Source organism: Watersipora subatra, chromosome 10 (genome assembly GCF_963576615.1).
Source record: "Watersipora subatra chromosome 10, tzWatSuba1.1, whole genome shotgun sequence".
Lineage (NCBI taxonomy): Eukaryota > Metazoa > Bryozoa > Gymnolaemata > Cheilostomatida > Watersiporidae > Watersipora > Watersipora subatra.
In genome coordinates, this window is record NC_088717.1 from 16878076 (window position 1) to 16903463 (window position 25388).

Sequence of the window (25388 nt, forward strand, 5' to 3'; positions counted from 1 at the left end):
AGATGTAAATTTAAAAAGCTACTATTCTGACTCATAGCTTCCATCTGATTATGAGTCTTTCTATATAGCTGTATCCATAAAAATGGGACAACATGAACATATTCACGGTATTGCCACTTTGTTGGGGAAAATATTCTACAATTGGATGTTTCAGGTTAAACAATAAGCTTTTTATCTACTAACTCATATCATTGGTTAATTTCTTTCTGCACTTTCTATCTTTGACTGCAGCACCCTGTCTCACATGTTTAATGAGCATTCGGAAGTAACTATATACTTTTAAAGTCCCTACTAATATCCTGTGTGTTTTAGTCTACTGTAATACTACCTCAAATTACTATTTAGACCATAAACGTTATTAAGCGTTCTTGAATACTTTATTAACAATTACTTTTAAGGCTACCATTATCGCTTGACTATATATATGTGGTTATATGTCCTGTGAAAGCAGGAATTAGTGATACCAAAGGTTCCCAAAGGCATTGCACAATGAGGCTTATGATAAGCTATGTGATAAGTTAATCAAAGTCCAATTAGATAAGTTGCAATAAACTGCAGAACTGTACAACTTTGAAAATGTTTAAATCACTACATACACAGTTATGAGATCCTACTGCATGCTTGGTATTTTTAAATTGTAACGTTTTGGAATAAAATGTGATGCAATCTTCTTTTCCACCAACCATATATCTTTAGTGAATGCTGCAGATAATACTATATATTTACAGAACAAATGTATACCTATAGTAAATATATATTAAAGTAATTTGAATTAAGTCAGTCATGAACCAGTATCAAAGGAATAAGATTTTCATCATTTCAAGAATGGTGTGGTAATGAAAATTGGTTAGTTTGGAGGTAAAAGTGATGATGCGCAAAGTTACATACAGCTCATACATCTTATACTAGCTAAATCAAACAATTTGTTCTGTTGCCTGTTTAACCATTTCAATGGTTGATATAATATTTTAGACAGTTTTTAATTTTTGCAGTTATTCTTGATATTTCACAGCAATGTTTTTATAATATATTAATGATCACTGAGTAGTCTGAAGATGATATCCCTTGACAAATTTGCTTGAATCTAACTTCACCAAAGAAATGATTAAAATAATTCATAAACAGTGAATTTATATATCAATGGTATTTAATCACGAAAGCTTAAAACTCTACATCAAACAAGTGTGTTTCACTCAATAAAAATACTATGGGAACATTAAAGACAAGTTTTTGTTTTATTTAAACCTTTGTTTTGTTTTAATTTTTATCACGATCTTTAGTAAGCATACTATTTATGGTAAGCGTACAGTGGGTACATAGTACTTAAACCGTCACTTTAATACTTTTTACTGTAAACAATTTTTACCATTTTTGACTACTTGATTTGGAATTATACTTACCAATTAGATATTTATCATCTCTTTAATCATTTGATTATTGTGTTTTCCTGAGTCTGACTGATTGGTTTCTCTAATCTACTTCTCGTTATATTATTTTTCGGCTGTGGAAGAGTACAATATGTGTAGAACAATAATTGCTCTGGTTGACAGATTTATTGGAATTAGGGGCATCATATGTTTTTACTTAGCATTTGGTCTATTTCTTTCTATCTTTTCAGACCACTCTCCAACAACTTGGTTCTTACGGTCGAAGCAACCATATTAACATCACTTGATTCTTTCCACCTTCTGAAGAGGTCAGCACTTGACAAACGCAGGTTTTTGAGAACAGCTGTTTTAAGTTTCAATCCTTTCATTTATTAAAGGCTTTTCTTTTTCCCAGGCCTCTTTTTCAGCTGGTATTGACATATGTTGAAAAACATCCAATCTCAGATAATATTCTGTTTAGAAAGTATACCCTCATTACATTGGATAACTAGATGTTACATCTCCAATGTGAGGTATAGCTGAATTTTATGCATGAATTTTTGCCAAAAAATGTTTCTATTAAAGTACAAATTTACGGTTTACAAAATACAAGCAAATGCAGTCAATACATTAGCAAACATTGTCATACCGTTTGTTGAAAGAATGCGCAACACAAAGTGGTTACATATTATTTCACCACTAATAAGATTGACAAAAAATATTTGGGTAGAACAACCACTCTATGTGTGTAAATTTTAACATTTAGCCTCACACTATTAGTAAATGATGAAACTGTAACTCAATAGTCAGGTAGTTTACAAGGAATTGTGTTCTTCTTTGTTAAATAGATAGGGATACTTTTTCTTTAACGCAGAAGAATGCATCCTAGAAGTAATCGTTCATGGCAATATTATCTTCAAGTTGTGTTTGTTCTGTAGGCAAATACACTTTAACTTTAGCTTTCAGTGTATTTTATTACAAATCACACAAAAAGGAAGTGTAAGAATTGTATCACTAAGCTCACTGCACAAAAGAACTTAATATCTATTAAAACCAAACATTTAAAAAGTATTGTAATACCGTCTTCGTTTATACACCACGCATATTTTATACCATTCTGGCTTATTTATAGACTAAATTGTTTTCAAAAAACAAGAATAAAAGTTTTACATATGTTTTTTTTCAAAAAAGGACACTTCACATTTCATTGCTCTGCACCGCTCAACATTTACAACAAAGTTCAATGTATATGATTTGGATTTCTCTCTGATGTAGTGGAGAAGTTCTACAAGTATTTAGTGTCTTGTTTGGAGCTTGTTGTGTTCTAAACTGAGTTGGTTAAAATCTTATTGACTGGCTCATTTTTATAGTTCTATTTTCTTGCACATGTTGTTGAACAGCATCTTAAAGTCAGCCTGCAAAATATTTAGTAGAGTGTAAGCAACTACTAAATATATAATGGTAATGCTTTCATTTGGTGAACAAATCTACAAAATTAGTCACTATAACTTAGCATTTATAGCAACTATAACCAAAAACACAACTTCGAGTTTAATGGTAATAAGTTAGAAAGCTTAAGATCTCATCTCGAATATCGGTGTCAAGATATGACCACAGATTTATAAGACCATTTACTTTAATAACTGCATAAAGAAACTATACTAACTATGGTGGAAGGTGTCTCTAATCTTAGCAAGCAGTACTATTAACTATAATATATGTATTTGTTGCACTTTTGCATTAGTGTTTTTAATTCATCATTTGCTAGTCGTTAATCAATCTTACAAATACATCAAACTTCTCAACTCTCATTATCTGACTTTCACTATACATTAAAATTATAGCAAAATCTTTTTCATTTAAGTAATAAGTTCAAAAGTTTAAAATAGCAAAATTATTGGTAGTTCTAGCTCAAAAACCAAAATCATTGGTTTTACATATTGTTTAAGTTCAGTAATAATTTTTCTACTTTAATTTCAGCTGAGATGCACAACAAGGTAAAGTTCTACTTGGGTTGATTCAGATTGTATGTAAAACTTTTGGTATATTTTTCCTTAAATTTCAACAAAGATAGAATGTATGTAAGACAAAGTTTTAACAAACAAATAAATTCAAAAGCATTCAGGTACATCTGATTACGACTAAACCTAAGCTTGTTTGAGGTAGGCAAGTATAGTTATGCCATCGATACACTTACCCTCACAGCCTGGTTGAATATACAATAGAGTATCGGTGTGCTGAAACAGTTAACAAGGGATATGCTGTAGATTGCCACTGCTGTATCAAATTTAGTTGCAAACTGGGAATTCGTTACTCCATGTAAATGTGTAGAATAATGTATAGGAAATACTATTGGAAGAGTTGTCAGAGTGTTAAACGCAGCATCCACAGCCAACATCATTATAATCTACAAGCAGTTATAGTTCAATCAAACTATCTGTGTACATCTACAGAGCTGCAGAAAATACATGAACATTTAGGATAGTTTCCTATCTATTGAATTATTTTTATCAATTCAAGCTGACTGTTGTTAAGTGTTATCTAAAATATGATGCTGGTATCATCAACTTTACAAGTGACTATAATATTTTAAACAGCTGCTATAATCTAACCTGTCTAATTATGGCTGTAGTTTAAAAATCTAGCAAATGTTAACATCCATTTAGTGTCACTTTATCATTATATTTCATTACTAATATTACCTGTCTACACAATCATAATTTATTGTGCTGTGAAAACCAAAACCTAATTTCATGCATTCAAAATCACTATTTCAAAATTGGTCTATAAAATATGTTTAAAGCTGATAAAATATTGATAAAACTTTAAACAGCTGTTAGATTCTGAATTGCTAAAATACAGTATGTCTGTAAATTAATATTCAAGCAATTCTTAATACCTGCTGTTGTACCACATTCTCACTAACTTCCATCAGTAGTGTCTCCTGTCTAAATTTTTATGGTTATTTAGCATGTCAAAACAAGCAAAAACTCTTTTAAAGGTTTGAAAATATTTTCAAACTGTTTTTTACTAAAACATGTCAAAACCTGGCAAAAACAAAATTCGTTGGCTTGTTGTTAGCTGCACAATAAAAAAATTAAATATTGACAAACCCGGTAACATGTTTAGCTGCATGCTTTCACTTTTAAACAAGTCACATTTTAGATCAAATACATTAACTAAATGTTTTTCAATTGATTTAATTCTTTACTCAGCAAATCATAAGTTTTTAATAAATGCTGATAATGTTTCTACATATATACAATATTTATTGTAAATATATATTAAAGTAATTAACATAAACATAATAACAAAGAAAGACCCAATATATTATTTTTGTTTCTTTTCATTCGAGACACAAAAAAGGTGTGGTGCTGAAAATAAGTAGGTTTAAAGGCAAAATTGACGATGGCGGTGCGCAGTACATGCCATGTGTTTATTTGAAATTTTAATATGGTTTCCTAAGTGCTTTTTAATTTTACTATTAACTTTTCCACTTTGCATTAGGCATAGCCCGGCTGTAAAATATTAACAAAACAAGCAACTTTCAATGTTGATACGAATGGTGACAGTATTACTAAAGCTATTTATGTTGACAGTATTACATGCAAATTATTACTTTGGAATTAAGGAAAAATTAAGGAATACAGCATAGTTTAGGTTAATTATCTAATCTTATCTAGATTAGTCTAGACTATTTCAAAAAAGACCAGTCTAGTTGTCGCGATTAAAGTGAATTAGCTAGTTTGAAACTAGTGTAAAATGATGGAAATTCCTAAGTTGACTAGTCTGATGATGACAGTGATTAACTAGCTTACTTGAATCTAAAATAATAGAACAACTCTAACTAAAATGAGTTTATAAACAATAAGTTTGTGCATTAAACCTTTCACTAAGTCTTGTACTCGATGAAAATGCAAAAAAGACAATAACAAAAAAGGTTTCTTTTTTTCAGTTTTCATCTTGACTTATGGTAGTCAAGATGAAAACTGGAAAAACCTATTTGATAAAATTTTTCACCATCTTTAATCAGTTGATGAAAAAATAGATACAAAAGTTGTTTTAAATTTTTTTACCTGTTTGTTGCGCTTTTGCAAGTCAGGTTGATGAGTTTCTCCAATTCGCTTGTGATGGTATAGTTTGCAGGCTATGGACAAGTACATGAACACAGTAATCGCTACAGGTAACAGAGTAACTGAAAATTTGTAACGCCTCGGCCAAAGTAGAATATCAACTGCGCCTGCGAAGATGCTCACTGCCCAAACCACTACTGCAACAACTACTTTCTTTCTTGTAGTATATGTCCGTATCTTCAGAGGGTAGAAAACAGCGATAAATCTCTAAACACTGATTGCAACACCCCAAAAAGAACAGCTATGTGAAACGCCAAAGCGTAAAAGTGTTGACACCAATGCCTCATAGCTTCTCAAAAAATAATAATATGAACCTTGTATCAGGTCTTGGGTTACTATTGCTTGCATAGCAAAAACACCACCAAAAAAATATCCGCTATAGCAACATTGATCAGTTGGATGTGTACCTGATTGCTTGTTTGTTTACCTCAAATCACCGCACAAACAAAAGCAGAGTTGACTAACAATCCTAAGCAAGCTTCTGTTATATATAGAGAAGCTATCACTAAATCAACAGCAATGTGACCTTCACTTTTAGTATAAGGTTTCCATGTGCTGTTAGTATCGGGATAATCTAAACTAGAACTCAGATTGTTGTTCTTTAATGTCTCCATTTGAGCAAACGTCAGTTGGTGTTGATCTTGTCTAATAGCTGAGGACTTGGCAAAAGGTAGTTTAAAAAGCTGTCTTGAAGTGTACGTTTAGAGACTGCAAAACTAAATCTGATTAACTGAGGTATTCATCATACACTCATTTTGGCCATGAAAACATTGCTGGCATTTGATTGGATGGTTGAGACATTCATTGATTGTCATGGATATCACCATGGAGTACTATAAGCCATTATCAACTTTAGGTGAAACTAATTTTAAGTACTTTACAGAACTATGAAACATTTTAATTTGCATTTCTATAAAAAATGAGTGTACAAAATAAGAAAACTTTTATTTTGAAAAGTTATATATCTAGTCACTTGACAGAACAGGCATAAAATGTTCATGCTTTACAGATAGGAAACTGTGCTACCCACCAACTGGTAAAAGCTTAGCTTTTATTATTTAGTATGATTTTTTAGGCTAAAAAACATAAAAAACAAGGTGTATTCATCCTCTTGTATCCAAAGCTTGCTCTTTGTTTTCGGTTCTTTTATCATCTTGATAACAACTTTCAATAAGGAAAATAATTTTAGGCAATCCTTAATTTCTAATTTTATTTGTGCCTCTCTCTGGTTTTGTCTTTTATTATAAATTACTGTTTCATCTTGTGCACTTTATAAAGTAAGACAGTGTCTTGATATTAAAAAGGATTGTAACTTGGCATCATTTCCCCTGTTTTTGCTAGACACTTTAATCAATTTCCGCTTTTTTTCATGATCTCTGTTACATCTAGAGCATTATTTTACACTCAACAAAAGGCAACTCAAACTGAGTTATATATGCTGGTATTTTTCACCATTTAAAGGAGAAAAACAATTTATGAATGAATTGGTATATTGAATATATTTTTATTATTTAAACTCTTACATTTTTTATTTCTTAGTCAAGAAGTAGTAAAAAGAAAATATTCTTATCTATAAAGCTCGTTATTATTGCCATGATAAACCTTCATTTCAGTTCACTAATTTTCTTTTGTTCCAGTTCCTATTAACTTTATTCTTGTTATATGTAAAATAACCTTGATGTAATTAATTGAATTTAACCTCTACACCAAAAGTAGCGGGATGGAGGCTTTCTGTTAGCATACATCAAGTACATGTACATTAAACAGACTTCACACAAACATATATACTATTATATACCCTTATGCTAATTTCTGTATTAGGGAATCTATGTTCCATCATATAGGCCTTATTCTGAAATACATATTATGTTATAGACCTCATACTAACATACATGCTATGATATAGACTTCATGCATGTACTAACATAATTATAATGATATACACTGTATATATGCTGTCTCCTTACTTTTACATGTACCCTAAAACCTTTATTTAAGCACCAGAGTGGTTTGATGTGGATTATTCAAAGTGGAACTTCATTATAGTTGAAAGTAAATAAATTTTGTATTTTTCAAGCAGCTCATCGGATTTTTGGGAAGATAAGTTTAACTTTTTTACAGGCAGAGCAAATGTCGCCTGTGCTTTGCACTTTTTTTTCGATGCACGAAGTTTGCTTACTTGCCTTCAACTTGTTGTAAATCTCTCAGTTGATATGCATTAAAAGGTGACAAAAATCTACATCAGTGGATATCTGTAAGGCTATTAACCTGTGATGATATTATAGCCTGTGTTCTGTGTTGCAAGTTGTTGCACTTTCAATCTTTCATATCACTCAACTTTTGAAGCCAAATTCTTATTTTATAACTATATTTACTAATTCTGCATAAAAGCCCATTTGCTCATTGAACGGTTTTTACAGATTTCAGCCAAAACTGGTTTTATATGTTCAATACAATGGGATTTATAAACGTTGATTCATTGTAAGCTGAGTATAGATAACCACTTTAATGGCAGCAAATAATAAGCTATAAATCTGCAAATATAAAAGTTGTCTAATAATAATCTTTCAAAAAATAAATATATCTTAAAACAAGTGAAATAAACAAACCATATTCATAATACATTAAAAAACAAAAATTACATTTTTGAAAAAAAATAATTGCATCCTTTGCTCGTCTAGTTGGGTTCTGATTGCTGCTTTTTCTGGAACCATTCCATTTTTCATGGTTGTCCATTACCTTCTACAGTCTTTCCTAATCTAAACTCTTCTTCTGCACTGCTAAACTAGTTGATATCTGTGTTTAAACAATCTTTTAGCAAAGTAAAACTTTTGATTGTTGCTTTTCGCACAAATAATGGTATACTTTTAGACACATGTACGCCAATCACAACATTTAGTGTAAAACTTTTAGTACAAATCCTACCGTAAATGTGACCCTTTTTCTACATGCATCCAAGTACCAAAGTTGCATTAAACAATGATCTCCTACTAGCGAGTTGCACTTATGATTAATTTCTATCGAGTTACTTTCAAAGTTTTAAATGTAAAAACCAGTAAGCGATGGTGTTGCAAAACAGACTTCGATATGAACAGAAACAACGAAAGAATTTGGTGTTTTTGATGTAACCGGGTCATTACTACTACTATTTGATGGAAACTTCTTTAGTAACCACTTGCTATAATGAGTTCATAAAACTCAAAGAGTGTCAAGGCGGCACTAAATAATGGTGGCATCCAATTAAAGCTGATTTTCAAATATAGATTTTGCGATATATTACAATTACATTTTCCGAGTGTGTTCACGGCGGTGGTTGGAGAACCTCTTTGAATTTTAGGCAAAATGTTTTCAATGGAAAATTTTGCCTTATAACTGTATGTTGTAAAAAACCAGATGTCTGGCGTGTGCTTTATTTCTCAATGGTCTAACTCGTTAAATTCCTTAAAATATTGCTCAATATTCCTAAATAAATATTTATTGCAGCTCTGTAATTTTAAATGTATGAACAACTACAATGTCTTACCTACCTACATGTAAGGGGCTTATGACTGTCTCTAGATAGTTGTAACCCTACTCAAAAGAAGACGTGAATGAAGGCATTTATAGTTACACCATTTTGACACAGGCATCCAAGGTGAAACAAATGCGTCTGGTAAGGTTTTGGCAAGTGTCTGGCTTGTTTTGTGAGTTTTCAGTAACTGTTCAGCGCATGCCGCACAAATGTACAATGCATTTTTGGCACAAGCCTGGTACGTGTTTGGCGACTGCTTGGCACATGTTTGCCATGTGTCTGGTGCGTACCTGGTAAGTGTGTGTTGTGTGTGTTGGCAAAAGTGTGCACGTGTATGTGTGCGTGCGTGTGTCCGCCATCACGAAACCGCCGTAGATTGGAATCAATTTATTTCTCTGGTGCAGTCAAACCATTTGGTTATTGTTTTGACACGTGATGTTTTGACCTGAATAAAAAAAGGCCAATAACAGGCTCAGTATCAAACTTCTCGTAGCACTAGTTTATGACAAACACTTCTGGTTTTACCAAAGAGCCCGTATCAAATATAGATGCTGGCTACTTAACAGTTATGTTTCGGTCTGGTCTAATTGTCTAGTCGTAATCTGATCATGTGACCCATACTTCCTGCCAAACAGCGTGAATAATTTCTGCAGCATTTTTCAACTGTCACAGGTGACCAACAGGCTTGTCATGTTTATCAGAGAATGAAATGCGCGTCTTCAAGTTGAGGTTAAAAAATTTCACGTATTTTCACATTAGGTTTTACGATATCAATGCCCAAATAAACAGCATTACAATGATGATTAAATAGACTCGTAAAGACATGGTTTTATTAAATTATTGAAGTATATTTGTGAAAATGTTTCAACGCCTGAAGTTGCATGAAAGTTTAAACAGAAGCCATCTTGTTCAATTACATCCCATTCGAGCCATTTTGGAATGGGATTCTAATCTATGGCAGCTTCATGATGGCGGCGATTAACTGTTATTTTTTAAGCTTTTAAGAGCCTGTAATCACATTTCCACATATTTTGCACCTATCACACCGCAAAGTAAGACATGGTGAATCTTTTGATACCAAATAACTGCAATGTAAATTTTGTTTCAAGTCAACCTTTAACAATTCCATTTCTGTATTTTACAAACCCTCTATCTGACTTCTCCCTAAAATTCATTTACTATTATAAGTTCAACCTTCAAGTGTTTACTATTTAAATTCATGTAAATTAGAATGTTTATCTTTAACAATTCCACCTCTGTATTTTATGAGCCCTGTATCGCTAAACTGATATTTTCTTAGGACTCATTGTCAATCTTTTGGCAGACAAATTTTTAGTTGTTTGTATAAAACATTTATTTTCCACAATGCATTTGTTTTATTGCATTGCATTGATTACTGCAGTACAAATTTGGTTATCTAATTATGACTGCTACCAAACAAAATAAATAAATTGCAGCTTTTTTAATAGGAATACTTGATTTTTTTATCAATATTTTAATATATGACTTGGTTATAGGAATAGTTGTCAAAATTGTTATAGATAAAAATAAATAATTAAAAGTTTAGTAACTGGAATTATATAAAATCTTAAAAAACAAATACTGAATATTATTTAGATTTTTTCAAACACTTTCTATTAGAGTTATTTGGTGTTACAAATGCTAGCTTCTACTATGCTACTGTTGCGAGCTTTGGTTTTTTTGTAAACAATAGCTGTTTAACTTACAAAAATACCATTCAGAAACTGAATAGATTACAATAGAATACAACACAAATTGTTTATAACTATGAAAAATATAAACAACAGTGAATTTTTACAGATATCATAGGATATTTGAAACATTAAAATATTATTTTACTTCTAAAGTGGTTAAAATATGGCAATGCTGGCAATTCTTTTTTTTAAACAGTTATGCCTATCTATGTTTTTCAAAATTTGTTATCAAAGCTATTTTAAAGTTCTTTCCCGCATAAAACTCATATATTAAACATGTAATTTTTAGACTAATTTTAGCTGATAAAATTGAGTAGAGTAATCATTTACTGTGTATAACTATTGCTAGGCTGCTGCAGTTGTAGTGAATAAAAAGTGCACATAGTTTAGAATTGGAACTCCGCTGCTAAAATTTATGAATTTAAAATCATATTTTTCACCAAAAGAAGATACAACATAAAATTCCTGTATTCATGTTATTCTGTCACCAAAAACACAACTATCCGTAAACACTTATAAACAGGTCGACTATAAAAATATTAATTGTTTTATACGTTTAAATTTACAGAGCTACAAAGAAAATCCTGTTGCACGCTATTTAGGAATAGATTTATCTATCCCTTTTTGCTATTAATATCAATGCTTTAATCACTGTTACACTCTGACCTTGTCAATCAGGTCTGTAATTCAGAGATCAAACATTCTTTCACTCGATTTAGTATCCTAATAATATGGTATCAATTTCCCAGCACCACCTGTTTACCTAATTATCACTACAAATGTGTGAGTTACATGATATCAACAAGGTTACAAGGTCATGGAGTGCAGTGCATTGCCAGTATTTCCTCCAGCTTTACAAAAACCTAATGATTTTTCAAACAAGCCAGAAAAATCATTTGGTGATTCAACCCAACCCTTATATTTCTCAGAGTGAAAATCAACCAGTTCTAATATAATGTTTAAGTGATGAACAAATTATTGTACTTAAATTATAATATAATGTTAATTTAATGTTGAGTTTATGAGCAAATATTTGGGGATTGTGAGCTGCACAAAACAACATGTGCAGGTCAGAAGTCAGTTACCCTGACCACATAAGTGAATACTTGAGTTCTGCTTGTGTGAACTATAACATGGAGAGTGACACCATTGGTAGATAGTTGACTCTCTACGACTATTGTTATCAATATAACTATTTATGTTGAACAGAATTCTTGCTTAAATTGATTGTTCTCTCTTCCATTAGAGTTAAAATATGAAAGTTACAATTCATCAGCTTGCTGTTTGCTGAAAACAAATTGAACAACAGCACACGCTCTTTTTAAATCTATTGCTAGCTTTTTTATCAAGCGGTTATAACTTGAGTGTCAGGTACTTTATTGAGATTTGAGTTCTTCCACTTTATATATTGATTGTGAAAGTCACAGTAAAAAATTGCAATTCAACGCTCTATACATTTTTATCTTCAAGCAAAAAGACAGCAGTTTTTGAAAGTTGTATTTAATTACTAAGTTGCAGAAGTCACAAAAGAATGACGACATTATGGTCTATACATTTTTTTTCTATAGGTAAAACGACCGTATTTTGGAGTAATCCCACGACCAAACACGAGCAAAGCGATTGTTTGGGAGATTTATGATAAATGCATATGTGCACACAACTCCCGAAAACTATCCGGTAGCGGCCGTTACCAAACCCTTGTACCAAAATCTCATCAACAAAATTAACCATTTGTGTGTAAAGTTGTTTAAGTATAATAATGATACAAAAAACATATAAACATATTTAATTATGCTACCAAGCTTTTGAAAAGTTTCCGCAATATTCTAAAACTAACCCATCTAATCAGATTATAAATAAATAGACAGATTAATTTGGCCTAATATCAGAATAAAAACTTGACAAGTCTTTTTTAATCAAAATTAAGACCGGCCAACGAAACATCAATAAGGCCTTTGTGACAGAGAGTAGAACCATTAAGTCATCCGCATTTCACGAGAAAAATGTGCACCTTTCACCAGTCGATGGTATTGTCCAAATGCCGAAGGTTTCTTTAATTAACGTAGACCGTTTGAGGCGTAGACCGATTTACAGGTATGAAAATGCGGTACACAGTTTTTCAGCCTGTTTTACTATTTATCTACTATTTTATTTCAGTTTGCAAAAAATTTTCAGACGCGTTAATGCTAATGCTTGCTTTCTGTTAGATATCGCTGTGAAAGCCATTACACATTCAACACAACCAACTTTGAACTTTCCAACGCAACTTTCAAACTGTGTATATTACATGACAGCTTAGCATTTTACTTTTAATACTGCATTTCAGAGATATAATAAACAAATTTCATTATTGCTGTTGTTAGTTAAATTACGTACAGTATGTTAGGCCTACAGCTTGAAATAATATTTATATTATTGTTGTAAAACACAGGTTTGAGATAGCAGTAGCTTAGGCCTGATTTTTATACAACATTCTGTTTTGCATAATTGACTTTTTGGAATTTAATTTCAAAAGAACTTGACAACTACTATGGACATACAATCTCTCAAAACACCACGTCGTTGCAGTGGCCGGCCACGTGTCTTCAAATTATTACGGAGAAAAAATAGAAGGTCCTCACAGCAACCATCAACATCAAATGCTAATGTTCAACAACGTGCTACTCAAAATAATAATAACAACACAACTTTTTTAGTAGATGTTGTATGCAAAGCCTACAACACAAAATTTTCTTTTCCTTCTTTCGTACCCTTTCTTTTTTCTATTATCACTTTGGTCCTGGGATGTATGACAGGGGAATTTCTACTCAAGAGAATTTTGCCGAACGCAATTATAGTCATACTTGGGTAGACAGGTGATATATAAAGTAATAGGAATGCAATGCTAACGCATATGTTAGCATCGCATTCCTATTTACTTATTAAATTACAGACATGATTGATCATGTCAGAAAGCAACAGCTGTCTGTAGTATTATAGACACTATCAGGAGCTGGACTGCTGGATTCCCTTTGCAGCTTTGTAGATGTAAACACATAAAGCAAGTATTTTGACTCAAAGACCTGATGTGCCTATAAGCGTTTTTTATATTGCTGTATCTACTGTAACAGGACAGCCTGGATATATTCATGGTAATACCACTTGGTTAGAAAAGTATTCTACCATCAAATGTTTCTGGTGAAATGAAAAGCTTTTTATCTACTAACCAGTGTCACTGGTTAACTTTTTTTCTGTACTTTCTATCGGTGAGTGCAGCGTCTTGTTTTAAATGTCTAATGAGCATTCACAAGAAATAATATAATATTATCATCTGAGTGTTATCTGAGCCTAGAGTGCTATTCAGCTTGCTTAAATATTTACTTTTACATTTACGGCGGATAGAATTAAAACAAACTGAAGATCTTTGGGGGTTTTCAATGCACAGTAAAAAATTTACATTACACCACAAAAACACAAATGAATTGGAGAAACGAAAATTCTCGAAACGCATATTGAAGCCGACTGTACCAGATGCTATTCAGTTGCGGTTTTGAAAGTAGCGCTGTGTGTTTTTTTGTTGGCTGATGGAAAAAGAACATATAGGCTGTCTATAGCCTTCAGTCATTTATGTTTTCAGATGTCTTTACTTTTCCTTAATTGTTTGATAGTTAGAAAACAGTGCATAACAAGTAATTAGTCAAAGGAATTATTTACCTTTCTCTTCAAAGAAGCAACATACATATTTAAAAAAATTTAAACACACCACATAGGGTGAGTTGGTTTTTTCGTTCGGTGCACTGTTGGAAGTTAACAAGCAAAGCAAGCTGCAACACAGATAGAAGTTTGTTTAATGGCAATGTAAAACTTTCCCTAAAGTTTGCACCTTTTGTTGAATATGACAATAATAAAGTTTACAACACAAACTTATCTACATTTAAATAAAACAGATTGTTGATTAGAATGTTCTAACATATGCTGAAGATGTGAACAACCCTGCTAGTGTTCACAATACTTCAAGCAGCTGTTGTATTCTGACTTGACCAATCATGCCTGTAATTTGATAACCAGATAATTGTTAATCCTTGTTTTATTGTCACAGTATCACTTAATTCCATCAGCAGCATCACTTGTCAAGGATTGGCTAATGACATGTCTAGTGTGAGCAAGAATTACTGTCACTGGTCTATTTATTCAGGTCATTATCTTAGTAAGAATGTTATTCTGTATCTGAAATTGTTGGTCACATTTTTTTCAAAGTGAGACAGGAAAGAATTAATGCGCACTAAATACCTATTGTTTTTACATCAAACATTTACAAAACTTAAAAAATTCTTTTGCAAACATCTTTCAAGCTCCCAAATGTGTTGCCCAAGAAGGCCTATGATAAGTTATGTGACAAGCTAATCAAATTACAATTGAATAAGTTGTAATAAACTGCAGAACTGTACAACTTTGAAAAATTTTAAACCAATACGTGCACAATTATGAGATTCTACTGCATTCTTCGTAAGTAACTGCAACATTTTAAAAAATACTGTGTTTCAATCTTCTCTTCCATCAATGATAAATCTTTCAGTAAATGTTGCAGATAATATTACATATCCACAAAACAAATGTATAGTAAATATGTATTAATGGAATTTACATTTACTAAAGTACATACTATGAAAAAGAGACCATACTAGCATACATACTATGATATAAATTTCATACTAACATACACACTCTGATATAGACCTCACACTAACATACGCACTATCATATGGACCTCATACTAACATAAATACTATGATATTAACCTCATGCTAGCATGCATAGTATAAAATTCATCCAAAACATATACTCTGATGTAAATGTCATACTAACATTCATGATATGGTATGACTATCATACATACATACATACATACATAGATACATACCTACATAGATACATACATACATAGATACATACATACATAGATACATACATACATAGATACATACATACATACATACATAGATACGTACATACGTACATACGTACATGCGTACATACGTACATACGTACATACGTACATACGTACATACGTACGTACATATGTACGTACATACGTACGTACATACATACGTACGTACGTACATACGTATGTGCATACATACGTACATACGTACGTACGTATGTACATACATACATACGTACATATGTACATACGCACATACATACGTACATACATACGTACGTACATACGTATGTATGTACATACGTACATACGTACGTACATATGTACGTACGTACATACGTACATACATATGTACGTACGTACATTTGTATGTACATATGTACGTACGTACATACGTACGTACATACATACGTACGTACATACATATGTACATACATACGTACGTTCGTACATACGTACGTACGTACATACGTACGTACGTGCGTGCATACATACATACGTACATACGTACATACATACGTACATACGTACATACTCTTTCACCAGCCATATATCTTTAGCAAATATTGCAGATAATACTTTATATCCACGGAAAAGATTTATAGTACATATATATTAGAGTGACTTACATTGAGTCAGCAATAAACAAGTAACCATTAAAAAGGTTTTCACCATTCAGAGAAAAGTGCAGTCATTACATTGTGTTAGTTTGAAAATAAAGGTTCAAAACCAACCCATTCTGTTGGTACACGTTTTATTTCATGTATTTACTATTTTAATGGCTTATTTATTATTTTGGATAATTGTAAAGTTTTTAATTATTTCTTGTATGATACTGCAATATCATTTTTAATGTACTTGTTTTAATTGGTCACTGAGTAGTCTGACGTTAATAGCTATTGGCAAATATACTTGAATCTAAAATAACCAAACTAATCCGAGTAAAATACACTTTCAAAACACAATTTTTTTATCAATATCATTTAACTGCAAAGAAATGTTAAATTTACTTCAAATCAGTATGTTTTATTCATAGAAATATTTATGACAAAGGCTATTGTCTTATTTTAATCTCATAATGAATTCTGGCAAGCATACTAGTTTTGGTAAGAATATAGTAGGTACATAGTACTAAAATCATTACCTCAGTACTCTTTAGAGTAAAAACCCTTACTATTCTGTATTACTTGTTTTAGAGTTAGACTTATCAATTAGATAATTATCATTACTTTAATAATTTAGTCATTGCACTTTGCTGAGTCTAAATAATCAGTTTCTCTAATATACTTGCTATTGTATCACTTGTAGGCTGTTTAAGAGTAAAATATGTGTGGTACAATAATTGCTCAGGGTGACAGATTAATTGGAACTAGTGCGTCATCTGTTTCTAATTAGATTTGGTTTACTTCTTCTTTTCTATTGTTTCCATACATTGTCCAACAACTTGGTTTTTAATGTCAAAGCAATCATATTCACATTCTTTGACTCTTTCTACCTTTTGAAAAGGTCAGTACTTGTATAACTTCAGTTTTTAATGGCAGGCGTTTTAGATTTCAATCCTCTCAATTAGTGGTGGCCTTTTTTCCTTTTTCCCAGGTCTTTTTCAGCTGGTGCTGACACATTTTGTGAAGCATCTAATCTGAGATAATATGCTGTTGAAAAAGTACAGCTTCATGGCGTTAGATAACTAGATATCCTGTTTTTAGAGTAATTTACAACTGCTTTTTATGGGTAGCTTGTTGAAAACAGTTGTATCAATTGAAAAACAAATTTAAAGTTTACAAAACACAAGTACGCACAATCAACCCATCAGCAAACATTGTATGTAATATCATTTAATGACAAGTGGTGATATATTATTTCACCACAAATAAGATTGAAAAAATGATTTGGTTAGCGCAACCACTCTGTCTGTATAAATTTAATACTTAGACTGACACCATTAGCAAATGATGGATGATTAGATTGTTCTCATGTGATATATTCACACATTTAAATCAAAAAACTAATTTGAACTGATTATTTTATTATCAGAGTTGAAATGTGAATGGCACATTTACTGTGTGTACATTTGCTATTTAACAAGATCAACAATTACATATCTTTTTTATAGAACTATTACGAGATGCATATCATAAAACTGGAAGTGTGGTTTTCATGAAATTGTAACTCAATGGTCAAGTTTTTAATAAGGATTTGTCTTCTTCTGCATTAAATAAAGAAAGACACTTTTTATTTAATACAAGAGAATGCATCAAAGAAGTATTTGATCGTGACAGTTTTAATCTCAATATGCACTTTGTTTGTAGGCAAAGACACTGTAACTTTGGTTTTATGTGTGTTTCTTTACAAATCGCAAGACAAAGAAATATAAGAATTGTATCGCTAGGTTTGCTGCATCAAAGAAAGTAATAACTGCTGAAAACGAACACTTGAACAATATTATAATACTCTCTTTTTATATATTCCACATATTTTATATTATTCTGGCAGATTTATAGACTAAAGTATTATCAAATAACAAAATTTAATGTATTTATTATGTTTTTTCAAATAAGTTTATTCTACAAATCATTGCTCTGTACTGTTCAACATTTCTAAGAAAGTTGAATGTATATGATTTAGAATTTTTTCAGAAGTATGTAGTAGAGAGGCTTTTGAAGTACTCAGTGTCCTTTTTGGAGCTCGTTGTGTTCTAAACTTTATTGGTTAAAATCCCATAAAGCGGCTCCTTTTTATACTCCACTTCTCTTGCACATACTCTTGAACAGCATTTTAAGGTCGGCCTGCAAAATATTTAGTAGAGTGTAAAGAGCTACTAAATATATAATGGTAACACTTTCATCCAGTGACCACATCTACAAAACTAGTTACTATAACTTAACACCTGTATCAACTATAAACTAAAACACAACTTCGAATTTAACGGTTATAGGTTAAAAATAGTTAGAGGTTAATGGTAGTAAGTTAGAAAGCTTAAGATATCATCTCGAACATTGGTGTCAAAACAAGACCCAGTAGTTGTATGACCATTTATTTGATAGCTGCATCCAGAGAGTATACTAATTACTGTCGTATCATGTTAATCAACTTTAGAAAATGTCTGATCTCATCTGGCAGTCCCATTATCTACAATAAATCTGTTGCCCACTTGAATTAGTGTTTTTTATTCATATTTTTTTCATCTTTAATCACTTTTAGAAATACATAAAGCCTCTCAACATTTTCTGACTTTTATGGCAAATTAAACATTAGAGTTTTACATATATGTACTAATTTCAAAAGGTTAAAGTAGAGAAATTATTCATATTTTCAACTCAAAACCAATGTATTTGTGCTGGTCTTACATATTGTTTAAGTGCAGTATTTATTTTTCTATCTTATTTTTAGCTAACATGCACAACAAGGTGAAGTTCCTTTTGGGTTGATTTAAATCGGATGTAAAACTTAAAAGATTTCTCGTTAAATTTCAACGAGGATAAGATGTATGTAAGAAAAGGTTTTGACAAACACATAAAGTCAAACTCTTCAGGTACATCTGATTATGAATATTAGAATTACAATTGTTTGAGGTAGTTGAGTTTAGTTATGCCATTGATACACTTACCCTCACAGTCTGGTTGAATATACAGTAGAGTATCGGTGTGATGAAACAGTTAACAAGGGATATGCCATAGATCGCCAACGTTGTCTCAAACTCAAATGCAAATTGGAAATTCCCTATCTTAGATGCAAGTATGTAATAAACCATAGGAAATACTACTGGCAAAGTTGTCAGTGTTAAACGCAGCATCCGCAGCTAACATCAATATAATCTACAAGCAAACCATATTGTTAGTGAATATTCTGAAATCAAACTTAGCATAATTATATCTCTATTCCATTTCTCTACCCAAACTTTATTCTTGAAATATATGTACAAATGTTATTACAAATCAAATGAGCAGTCACAATATGATAGTCAATCACTTGGCTACCTATGTGCCTTCTTAATAATTCTCTGTATTGTATGTACATATCAAAATACTAAGAACGACTCTTTATGTATATGACATAAAAGTCTGGTTGCATCAGTTGTAATAAATTTTATTCATGCTATTTGATATTTAACATTTTCGCACTGTTTCATAAAATTAATAATTATTAACAAAATAAAGAACTTTCAATTTTGATACGAATAGTGACAGTATTACTAAAATTATGTATATTGGTAGTATTAATGCAAATTAATACTTTTTAATGGTTAAAAAATATGTCAAAACTAGTGAATACAGCATAGTTCAACCTGATTATTTAACTTTGTCTTGGTTAGTTTAGATTAATTCAAACAAGATCACTCTAGTTGAGTCGATTACAGTGAATTAGCTAGTTTGAACAAGTCAAGTAATAAGTCAAGTCAACAAGTCAAGTTTAGTCAAGTAATGGAACTTCTTAAGTTGAATAATCTGATGATGACAGTGATTAACAGATTTTCTTGAATATAAAATAATAGAACAACTCAAACTAAAATGAGTTTATAAACAGTGAGTTTACACATTAAACATTTTACTAAGTCTTGTACTCAAGGGAAATGGAAAAAACAATAACATAAGTAGTTACTTTGTTCATTTCTCATCTTGACTGACGGTAGGCCACTACTAGAAAAAAATGATTGATAGTTTTTCCCTATTTCAAATCAGTTGATGAAGAATTAGACCTTCCAATACAAAAACTGTTTCAAATTAATTTACCTGCTTTTTGCGCTTTTGTGAGTCAGGTTGACAAGTTTCTCCAATCCGCTTGTGATAGTATAATTTGCAATCTATGGACAAGTACATGAGCACAGTAGTCATCGCCGTTAACAGATAAAGCAATAAAGACAACGGCGGATGTAAAAAAAAGGCTAAAAAAACCTGCTAAGATGCTCATTGCCCAAACCACTATAGCAACAACTTTTTTTTCTGTAGTGTAGGTCCGCATCTTCAGACGGTAGAAAACAGCTATGAATCTCTCAACGCTGATTGCAGCACTCCAAAAAAGCAGCCATGTGAGAAAATAATGGATAAAAATAGAGACACAGCGTGATTAAATATTTTTATAAAATCATATGAGTAATGTATCAGATGCTGGCCTACTATTGCTTCCATAGAAAAAACATTACTATAGAGAATATCTGCTATAGCAACATTGACCAATTGGATGTGTACTTGCTTGCTTGTGCGTTTACCTCAAATCACAGCACACAAAAAAAGAGTTGACTAACAATCCTAAGCAAGCCTTTGTTATATACGTATAGGAAGCTATCAGTAGATCAACAGCAATCTTGTCTTCACTTTTAGCAAAAGGATGCCATGTGCTGTTAGTATCAAGATAATAAAAACCAGAACTTGAAATTTTGTTCTTTAATGCCTCCATTTGAACAAACATCAGTTACTGTTGATCTTGTCTAGTAGCTGAGGTTTTGGCGAGTAGTGATTTCACAGCTATCTCGAAGTGTTAGTTTAAAGACTACAAAACTATATCTGATTACCTTAGGTATTCATCATACGTTCATTTTCAGTCATCAAACATTGCTGGCATCTTATTGGAGGGCTTGAACTTTCATTGATTGTCATGGAAGGTACCATATTTATATATATATATATATTTCTCAAATTATGTGTCTATATCTATGTGTCATTCCGGCTATAGCTATTATTAGAATAGCGTAGCTGGGCAACAATGCTGACGCACATCATTGCGTACCGTACCGGCATTAGAAGTTTACTAATTAGTTTAGTGAAATTTTCCATTGGCATTGTACCAGGCCATTTGGCAATGGACTGCCACTTGCTGGAGAGTTGCTGGCCAGCAAGTCGCAGGCAACTCTTTTCACTTCTCATTGTTTATAAGCTGACTTTTAGTACCAGGGCAATGCCAGAAGACACAGCTAGTAGACTACTATTAGACATTATGAAAATTAAATGAAGCTACATTCAAGTACTTAACCTAAATATAAAACATTTGGATTTTTACTTCTATAAAGTATGAATATGCAAAAAAAAACTGGCATTTTGAGCAGTTGTACAGTTTTTATCTAGTTCTTTCACAGCCCCGACTTAAAATGTTCGTGGTTGACAGATAAGAAAATGTGCGGTGAACCAGTTGGTAAAAGGTAGCTACTTTATTGGTTATTTTTAAATATTCTTTTCTATGCTTCTCACCATTTAAAAAAACACGTTGTCTTCGTCCTTTTCAAACCAAAACTTGAGTTCTGTCATTTCTTCTATTATCCTGAAAACAATTTTTAATAAAAAACTTTTTTAGCCATTCTCTAAATTATCATCTACATGTGTTTCTCTCTAGTATTGTCTCTTATTGTAAATTACTGTCTCATCTTGGGCACTTGATAAAGTAAGGCAGTGTTTTGAGATTAAGAAGGGTTGAAACTTGGCATTATTTTATTTGTTTTACTGAACATTTTAATCAAATTTTGCAATTTTTGGTGATTCTGTTGCATCTAAAACTGTATATCAGACTCAAGAAAGGCAACTTGAACGGAGTTGTATTTGCTGGTATTTTTCACCACTTAAAGAAGAGAATAATTATAATATTGAACTGGTACATCTATATATGTATATTTCTCAATGTTGGTTGTATGTACGTGTGCATGTCCAGGTATAGTTATTCAAATTTTAGAAAAATATATATCTTCCTGAACTCGCAATGGCGAGTTATCCATATCATTTTTCAAGCATATCCGGAATCTGTTATATAAGAAGTTATTCGCAAACAGATAAATGCTAATGTTTTTGGTAAATGTTTGAAGTTTACTAAAATACATACTAAAACTTCCTTCAAGTATGTTTTAGTAAATTAAATTCACTTAAATTAGATTCAGCGTTTATGTTACATGTCTTTCTCAAAAGAAAGAACTTTTTACGTAGTACATTGTAATGTTATATTATCTTGCAGCTCATAATCACAAAATGCATTAAAATTATTGTAGGTACCTATAGTTACAAAGGTTAGCGTAGTATTTTGGTACCAATTTTAATGATGAAAATTTTCACCAGGAGGTGATTGCAATAAATAATGATTATGGGTCTCTATCCCACTCTAGGTACGTGTATTATAGCCTACGGTAATTTTGTATGCCAGAAATAGAATGCCAAAACTGAAATGAACTGAAATCATATAATTGCATACCAAATAATTCTTGATTGTAATCGTAGTGAAATAGAATATATTAGTCATTACTCTCTAGTGATTTAACTTCTAAATTTAAACTCCTTTACATTTTTATTTTTCCTTCTTATTTATTTCAGCAAAACACTTCTTTCTAGTTATGAAATTTTAAACTTACAGTTGTTTAAAAACCTTTACAGTTGTTATATTTTTTTAAATTTAGTTGTCTGGCATAAAGCTATTTTTTCATCATAAGAATTTTGAAAGTTAAAATTTTTGAAAAAGTTGGAAAACCTTTACAGTGGTTTTTTCTCTCTTAATTTACTTCAATTACTTAAAACACTTTTCTCATGACATGTAGTTCAAAAGTTAGAATGGCCAATTTTGCTATATTATGTTAAATACAACTTAATTTTCTGTCCAAATACTTTTTTATTACCTAGTCAATGCCAGAGAGTACAGCTAGTTGAATATACTTTTTTTAATTGAACTTTTATATTTACATTTCTTTATCTCATGGAAATACCAAAAATCTTATTCTTGTGTAAAGAACTTATTACTATTGCCATGGTAAAACATTATTTCGGTTCAATAAATGCTATTTGGTTTCAGTTCCCATGAACGTTATTTTTGTTATTTGTAAAATGATCTATATGCAGATAATTGACTTTAACCTCTACACCGGAAGTAGCAGGATAGAGGCTTCGTGTTAGCATGCATTAGGTAGACCTCACACTAGCATACATACTATGATATAGACCTCATACTAAGATACCTACTATGGTATAGACCTCATAGTACCATTCATACCATAATATGGATATCATACTAAAATACATACTATGGTATAGACCTCATACTAACATACATACTATAATATAGACATCATACTCACACATATACTATAATATGGACTTCATATTAACATACATACTATGATATAGACTTCATACTAACACAATTACAATGATATAGACAATATGCTGTTTCCCTATCCTTGTACATGTACCGTCAAGCTTTTAGTTAGGTGCCACAATTGTTTGATATGTATCCCATAAGTTAAGTGCTTTAATATGAAAAATAGAGAATTATGTTTTATTTTTCAAATAGCTTGTCAGAATTTTTGGAAGATTAAGTTAACCTTATTATGGGCAAAGCCAATTTCACCTGTATTTTGAACTTTTCTGTGAGCCTAGCGACAATAACGCTTTTGGATGCATGAAATCTACTCACTTACCTCGGACTTGTTGTAGATCTCTAAATGGATATGCATTAGGAAGTTGAGAAATATCTCCACCAGTTGATATCTATTGCTTGCAATTAACTCGTGATGAAATTATAGACTGTGCCCTGCGTTACAGTTTTTTTGCAGCTTTCAATCTCTTGTTTAATTCGAAATTTGAGGGCTTATTTTTATCTTATAGCAATGCTGCATTGAGGCCTTTTGTGCTCATTGATCTGTTCGCTACAGTCTTCAGTCAAAACAGGTTTTATATGTGCAATAGAATAGGAGTTATGAGCGCTGATCTACTGCAAGCCAAGTTTAGATCATTGCATTGATGCCATCAAATAATACGCTATACATCAGCAAATATAAAAGTTACATAATAATAATAATAATAATTTTTGAAGCATGAATAATTGCATCACTTGCTTGCCCAGTTGCCCATTATTGCTTACATTTGGAACCATTTCATTTTTTTCTAGATGTTCAACGCCTTCCATAGGGTCTTCCAACCTGAACTCTTTTTTGCACTGCTGAATTAAATGATATCTGTGCCTAAACAATGTCTTTTAGCAAAAAAAATTTTAAGTGTGGCTTTTTGCACAAATACTGGTAAACTCTTAGACACAAGCACGCTAAGCACAACTTTTAGCGTAAAACTATTAGTACGTTTATATATCTTTTAACAAATGTCAAAGTTTAAAACCACCTTAAACACAAAACTACTATCAGCTGGTAGCAGTTATTATTTGTTTTTTATGGTGTTGCTTTCAAAATTTAGATGAAAAACAAACAAAAAGCTTTGGAGTTGCAGAAAAGACTTCAATATGAACAGAAACAACAAAATAATTAAGTGTTATTGATGTAGCCGAGTCCCTACTAGTACTATTTGGTGGATGATTTTATGCTAACCACTTACTATTATGGGTTCATAAAGATCAAATATTGTCAAAGTGGCAATAAACAGAGATGATGTTCAATTAAAATGGCTTTCAAATAGGGATTTTAGGATATATGACAAGTATAACTGCTGAGTTTGTTCATAAAGGCGGTTGCAGAACCTCTTTGAATTTTACATAACATTTTTTCAGTAAAGATTTTTGCCTTGCAACTGAATGTTGCCAGAAAGCACATTTCTATCATGTGCTTTATTTCTCACTGGTCTAACAGGTCTAGTTCTTTGAAATATTGCTAAATACTCCTAAATAAATTCCTAGTGCAGCTCTGTAAGTTTAAATGTATGAACAACTGTGAAACCTTATATACCAAAAATGCTTCCTAATGTATCAAAATAGTTGTAACCCTACTCTAAGGAGAACTTGAATGAAGACATGTACAAGAAAACTACATTGACGTAGGCATTCAGGGTG